At 46.0% G+C, this 7,500-nt stretch overlaps 1 protein-coding gene and 1 pseudogene across 3 annotated transcripts in view; one reads left to right on the top strand and one right to left on the bottom strand.

Annotated features, from left to right (window-relative positions):
- The window catches only part of LOC121583053, a 19,704-nt pseudogene extending 18,496 nt beyond the window's left edge, over positions 1-1,208 (top strand).
- Positions 1,209-7,221: 6,013 nt separating this feature from the next.
- The window catches only part of jph3a (junctophilin 3a), a 16,205-nt gene continuing 15,926 nt past the window's right edge, over positions 7,222-7,500 (bottom strand). For all 3 annotated transcript variants that reach the window (XM_041899272.2, XM_045210004.1, XM_045210003.1), the window contains one exon: positions 7,222-7,500. This exon is cut by the window's right edge and continues 143 nt beyond it. The gene's annotated coding sequence lies outside the window, so the exon portion shown is untranslated.

Below are 7,500 nucleotides of genomic sequence, written 5' to 3'. Positions count from 1 at the left end.
TGGCATCGGCTTCGGTATCATCGCCACCGGAGTACCCGTCTATTTCTTTGGAGTTTGGTGGCAGAAAAAACCCAGCTGGATCATCAATGGCATCAGTGAGTAACTTAACACTGCTGTCACTGTTCCTTTAGAAAATCACTAAACTATCACTTCTACTAACACGGTTAATGTACAGTACACATCAAGATACTAAACTATCACTTCTACTAACACGGTTAATGTACAGTACACATCAAGATACTAAACTATCACTTCTACTAACACGGTTAATGTACAGTACACATCAAGATACTAAACTATCACTTCTACTAACACGGTTAATGTACAGTACACATCAAGATACTAAACTATCACTTCTACTAACACGGTTAATGTACAGTACACATCAAGATACTAAACTATCACTTCTACTAACACGGTTAATGTACAGTACACATCAAGATACTAAACTATCACTTCTACTAACACGGTTAATGTACAGTACACATCAAGATGACATCTAGACGAATTAAACACACTACTACTACAACAACTTCCACTACTGATGAAAGGGTGTAATAATTGAACTGGGTTTGTTGCAGGCTTGTTTACCGTGTTCTGTCAGAAGTTGCTGAAGGTGGTCCCTCAGGACTCATGATCTCAACCTGTTCCACTGCAACCCAAAGCCGCTGTGCCACCACTGAAGCAGTACCGGACGTTTTTTAATGTTTGTTCATCTCAGGCTGATCGCTCTGAATACTCTCTGCCAGATTGGACCTCTAACCTTTTTGACCCCTAACCTTGATTAAGGAGTCAGCGGGGATGGGGAGGGTTGTTCTTGTGTCCAGAAGGAAGGCGTTGGGGGGACCAATTCATGCAGGATAATGTGTCACACTAAGACTAGTAATTAGGACGAACTATTCGGTTGTTTACACAGAAAACCCACCTTGCAGTCTTTTCTTTACATCTGCAAACTGTCTTTTTTTTTTGTATTTTGTCTTTCTTTATATTTCTCCCTATGTTAAAATATCAGTTATGAATGTAGACTGTTGGGTTTTCTACTTTCGACAGTGTCTTTAAATGTTAAACAGAGGGGTTCTAGAGGAGTACAAAGCAGAGCTCAATTCCATTCATAAAGGAAACCAAATTCCACATTTTCACATTTTAGTCATTTAGCAGACGCTCTTATCCAGAGCGACTTACAGTTAGTGAGTGCATAAATTTTTCATACTGGCCCCCCGTGAAACGACCCTGGGTTGCAAGCGCCATGCCTACCTACACTACCCGCCTCATTGAAATGCATTGAAGAGAATATGAATGTCATTGTACTTCCTGAATTGAAATGGAATTGACCCCAACCCTGATACTAAGTAGCTACAGTGTATTCAGAAAGTATTCAGACCCCTTCCCCTTTTCCACATACATTTACATTACATTTTAGTCATTTAGCAGACGCTCTTATCCAGAGCGACTTACAGGAGCAATTAGGGTTAAGTGCCTTGCTCAAGGGCACATCGACAGATTTTTCACCTAGTCGGCTCGGGGATTAGAACCAGCGACCTTTCGGTTACTGGCACAACGCTCTTACCCACTAAGCTACCTGCCGCCCCACATGTTGTTACGTTACAGCCTTATTCTAAAATGGATTTAAAAAAGATTGATGATATATATATATATATCATCAATCTACACACAATACCCCATAATGACAAAGTATTCAGACCCTTTGCTATAGGACTCGAAATTGAGCTCTGGTGCATCCTGTTCGCATTGATCATCCTGGAGATATTTCTACAACTTGATTGGAGTCCACCTGTGGTAAATTCAATTGATTGGAGATTATTTGGAAAGGCACACATCTGTCTAAGGTCCCACAGTTGACAGTACATGTCAGAGCAAAAACCAAGCCATGAGGTCGAAGGAATTATCCGTAGAGCTCATAGACAGCATTGTGTCGAGGCACAGATCTGGGGAAGGGTACCAAAACATGTCTGCAGCATTGAAGATCCCCAAGAACTCAGTGGCCTCCATTATTCTTAAATGGAAGAAGTTTGGAACCGCCAAGACTCTTCCTAGAGCTGGCCGTCCGGCCAAACTGAGCAATTGGGGGGAGAAGGGCCTTGGTCAGGGAGGTGACCAAGAACCCGATTGTCACTCTGACAGACGTCCAGAGTTTCTCTGTGGAGATGGGAGAACCTTCCAGAAGGACAATCATCTCTGCAGCACTCCACCAATCAGGCCTATATGGTAGAGTGGCCAGACGGAAGCCACTCCTCAGTAAAAGGAACATGACAGCCCGCTTGGAGTTTTCCAAAAGGCACCTAAAGGACTCTCAGACCATGAGAAACAAGATTCTCTAGTCTGATGAAACCAAGGTTGAACTCTTTAGCCTGAATGCCAAGCGTCACGTCTGGAGGAAACCTGGCACCATCCCTACGGTGAAGCATGGTGGTGGCAGCATCATGCTGTGGGGATGTTTTTCAGCGGCAGGGACTGGGAGACTAGTCCGGATCTTTCCTTTTTTTTTTTTTTTTTATACATTTGCAAAAATGTCTAAAAACCAGTTTTTGCTTTGTCATTATGGGGTATTGTGTGTAGGTTGATGAGGGGGGAAAAACGATTGAATCCATTTTAGAATAAGGCTGTAACGTAACAATGTGGAAAAAGTCAAGGGGTCTGAATACTTTCCAAAGGCACTGTATCTACATAAACTGATACCACGAAGGCATGATATTTGGTCCTGAAGAGGTTAATTCTTTAGGAAGTGCCACATCTCAGAAGGTAAAATAGTTACTAGAATTCAGAATTAGAAGTCAGTTCTAGAGTCCCCAGGCTCCATTCCTACAGAGAGAGAGAGAGAGAGAGCCAGCTGGAGATGGAGATGGCCTATTGGACTAGTTATCTAATGTTATCGTCGGTTGTTACTGTCTATATTCTACCCCCCAGAACATTCCAGAAGCCTTCTGGACGCTTCCTGTGCCTTGTCTTGTTATTGTTGTTTATATGAAATACCAAGACCTTGTTCTAAGTATCCTTGCTGTGCTGCACTTTGTGAATGTGAATTTGTGTTTTATAAATAAAGTTTTTGAAACAACGATGATGACAGGAGTGAAGAGTGATTGTAAAGTGGGGTTTTGAATGTTGGTTTTTTGAGGGCTGGCTGACATTTTTTTTCCCCATAAGCATTCTTATGCTTAGGTTCTATTGACACTAATACACTGCAGAAATAGAAGTCTCCAATATAGCCTGTAGTTACCATACATTCATACACTTGGAATGGATTCATTCCTTTAAAATCTGAACTCCAGTCAACTATATGTGTGTATGAGTCTATATGAGGAGAGCGACAGTCACCACACCAAAGCACAGTCATTTCAAACATTTCATTATATTTTCTCCACATCTCATAAACCAAAGCGTAAGAAAGAGCATGCTTGGGCATGCAATGATGTCACAACATGATGTCACCGGGTGCCAAGTATAAAACAGTATAGCAGAACAGATTTTTTTTAGATCATTCATAGAACTCAGGATCAATATTTTTTTTAAATCCACAGTTTTAAAAGCTTAGCGTTTTTTAAAATTTATTTTACACACCGACGATGGTCTCCGCCTCAGTGCCAGCCACCTGTTGCTGGGTAGGTCGGACAATACGAGGCGGCGAGACTCACAAACTGACTGACACCAGATTGAGCAGGCTAAACAAACATGCTGAGAAACATTTCATCGGCCCCAGCATGTCTGGAGGTGACACTGAAGGAGAACACGCCCAGGCTATATCCCAAATGGTACCCTGTCCCCTATATAGCTGCACTACTCTGGACCAGGGCCCACGCACTACTGTTCTCCCAAAGTAGTGCACTAGCTATATAGGGGCTCTGGTTCAAAGTAGTGCTCTATATAGGGAAGAGGGTGCCATTTGGGACTTTGGTCTGGTCTGGAAGAGACCCAGTTCTCCCTGTGGACTGGTCTGGAAGAAGAAGGCCGACTGGGAGAGGGACTAAACGGTGCATTGCCACTTCAGGAGGGGTCACCCTTTCACCGTTCTGAAGGTCAAACTCCCACCCCCACCCCCACCCCACCCCCCCTTTAGCCTGCATTTCCCACGAGGGGTGTTTCATCAAGTGAATCAATACATTAATACAAAATAAATAAATACGAGGCACTCAGCATTCTCTCTGTCTTGCAAACTGCTAAAAAATAACAAACATTTGAATAATAATGATACATACACACACATTATACACACATATATATATACATATATACACATACATATATATATATGTATATATGTTTATGTATGTGTGTATATATATATATATATATATATATATTTAGAATCAGTGTTATAACATAACAGTCTCAATGCTGTACACAGGGGCAAGCCTGAATCCTCCCACCTCCATATTCCTCAGTATGTCAGTTGTGTGTCTGTGGGTGGGTGTGGAGACTGCGTGTGTTTTGTTGTGTAAGTGATAGGGTTGAGATCATTCATGAATCAAAAAACCTCATAGAAAAGTGTGGGTTTTATTCAATTCATGAATCAAATCTTTAAAATGTCAAGTTTCCTGATTCGACTGAATGTGGAACGGCATCGATCCCAACTCTCTGTTCATAGTTGCAGTGAAGTGAATCATAAGACTGGATATCTGGGTGGGTTTGGGGACAAATGAAGAACAACATGACAGGGATAGGAAGATGCAATGGCTGTGTGTGTGTGTGTGTGTGTGTGTGTGTATGTGTGTGTGTGTGTGTGGCTGTGTGTGTGTGTGTGTGTGTGTGTGTGTGTGTGTGTGTATGTGTGTGTGTGTGTGTGTGTGTGTGTGTGTGTGTGTGTGTGTGTGTGTGTGTGTGTGTGTGTGTGTGTGTATGTGTGTGTGTGTGTGTGTGTGTGTGTGTGTGTGTGTGTGTGTGTGTGTGTGTGTGTGTGTGTGTGTGTGTGTGTGTGTGTGTGTGTGTGTGTTATGGTAAAAAGGAACATGGCAGAGCCCTTTAACATGGATCCACTCTTGCAGCATAGTTTAGTAGCATAGATCATGGCTACAACCCAAATGACACCCTATACACTCTATCATACACTACTTTTAACTTCATCCCCTATATGGGCCTCTGGTCAAAAGTAGTGCACTATATAGGGAATAGGGTACCATTTGGGATGCATACCCCAGGGGTTGGTGGATGAGGCCATAGGGTATAGGGGCTAGGGTGGGAGAAGAAGTGTGATCACCGTGCCATATTGTGAAGTGGGATAAGGCGCTGTACACTAGTCTGGGATGGATGGGCCAAGTGGACATAGTCTGGGATGGATGGGCCAAGTGGACATAGTCTGGGATGGATGGGCCAAGTGGACATAGTCTGGGATGGATGGGCCAAGTGGACATAGTCTGGGATGGATGGGCCAAGTGGACATAGTCTGGGATGGATGGGCCAAGTGGACATAGTCTGGGATGGATGGGCCAAGTGGACATAGTCTGGGATGGATGGGCCAAGTGGACATAGTCTGGGATGGATGGGCCAAGTGGACATAGTCTGGGATGGATGGGCCAAGTGGACATAGTCTGGGATGGATGGGCCAAGTGGACATAGTCTGGGATGGATGGGCCAAGTGGACATAGTCTGGGATGGATGGGCCAAGTGGACATAGTCTGGGATGGATGGGCCAAGTGGACATAGTCTGGGATGGATGGGCCAAGTGGACATAGTCTGGGATGGATGGGCCAAGTGGACATAGTCTGGGATGGATGGGCCAAGTGGACATAGTCTGGGATGGATGGGCCAAGTGGACATAGTCTGGGATGGATGGGCCAAGTGGACATAGTCTGGGATGGATGGGCCAAGTGGACATAGTCTGGGATGGATGGGCCAAGTGGACATAGTCTGGGATGGATGGGCCAAGTGGACATAGTCTGGGATGGATGGGCCAAGTGGACATAGTCTGGGATGGATGGGCCAAGTGGACATAGTCTGGGATGGATGGGCCAAGTGGACATAGTCTGGGATGGATGGGCCAAGTGGACATAGTCTGGGATGGATGGGCCAAGTGGACATAGTCTGGGATGGATGGGCCAAGTGGACATAGTCTGGGATGGATGGGCCAAGTGGACATAGTCTGGGATGGATGGGCCAAGTGGACATAGTCTGGGATGGATGGGCCAAGTGGACATAGTCTGGGATGGATGGGCCAAGTGGACATAGTCTGGGATGGATGGGCCAAGTGGACATAGTCTGGGATGGATGGGCCAAGTGGACATAGTCTGGGATGGATGGGCCAAGTGGACATAGTCTGGGATGGATGGGCCAAGTGGACATAGTCTGGGATGGATGGGCCAAGTGGACATAGTCTGGGATGGATGGGCCAAGTGGACATAGTCTGGGATGGATGGGCCAAGTGGACATAGTCTGGGATGGATGGGCCAAGTGGACATAGTCTGGGATGGATGGGCCAAGTGGACATAGTCTGGGATGGATGGGCCAAGTGGACATAGTCTGGGATGGATGGGCCAAGTGGACATAGTCTGGGATGGATGGGCCAAGTGGACATAGTCTGGGATGGATGGGCCAAGTGGACATAGTCTGGGATGGATGGGCCAAGTGGACATAGTCTGGGATGGATGGGCCAAGTGGACATAGTCTGGGATGGATGGGCCAAGTGGACATAGTCTGGGATGGATGGGCCAAGTGGACATAGTCTGGGATGGATGGGCCAAGTGGACATAGTCTGGGATGGATGGGCCAAGTGGACATAGTCTGGGATGGATGGGCCAAGTGGACATAGTCTGGGATGGATGGGCCAAGTGGACATAGTCTGGGATGGATGGGCCAAGTGGACATAGTCTGGGATGGATGGGCCAAGTGGACATAGTCTGGGATGGATGGGCCAAGTGGACATAGTCTGGGATGGATGGGCCAAGTGGACATAGTCTGGGATGGATGGGCCAAGTGGACATAGTCTGGGATGGATGGGCCAAGTGGACATAGTCTGGGATGGATGGGCCAAGTGGACATAGTCTGGGATGGATGGGCCAAGTGGACATAGTCTGGGATGGATGGGCCAAGTGGACATAGTCTGGGATGGATGGGCCAAGTGGACATAGTCTGGGATGGATGGGCCAAGTGGACATAGTCTGGGATGGATGGGCCAAGTGGACATAGTCTGTGCCCTGTGCGTCCTGTTATCTATACAGCAGGTGCCCTACTAACAACACCCATGCATTTGTGCCCGACTACGCCGTCACGTCACACCGTCTCACAGCTGCTGTTTTATTCCCTTCCACAGTCGTAATGCGACACCTCTCAATGTGGTTTGCAAGCACAACAAAAGGCAAATTCATAAAAGAAAACTGTAGTGTTTTAGAAACTCAAGGCAGACAGATAAATCCGTTGAGTGATATATCTTAACTGAGTCTGTGACATGAGATCAATATCAAGAGAAGAGAAGAAGACAGCAGAAAGACGATGCTGTCGATGTCCGTCGTCACTCCTCCGCTCCACGCTGCGGCCTCCAGGTGGCAGAGTCAT

The sequence above is a fragment of the Coregonus clupeaformis genome, chromosome 32 (genome assembly GCF_020615455.1).
Source record: "Coregonus clupeaformis isolate EN_2021a chromosome 32, ASM2061545v1, whole genome shotgun sequence".
Taxonomy (NCBI): domain Eukaryota; kingdom Metazoa; phylum Chordata; class Actinopteri; order Salmoniformes; family Salmonidae; genus Coregonus; species Coregonus clupeaformis.
This window is presented reverse-complemented; position numbering and strand designations above follow the sequence as displayed.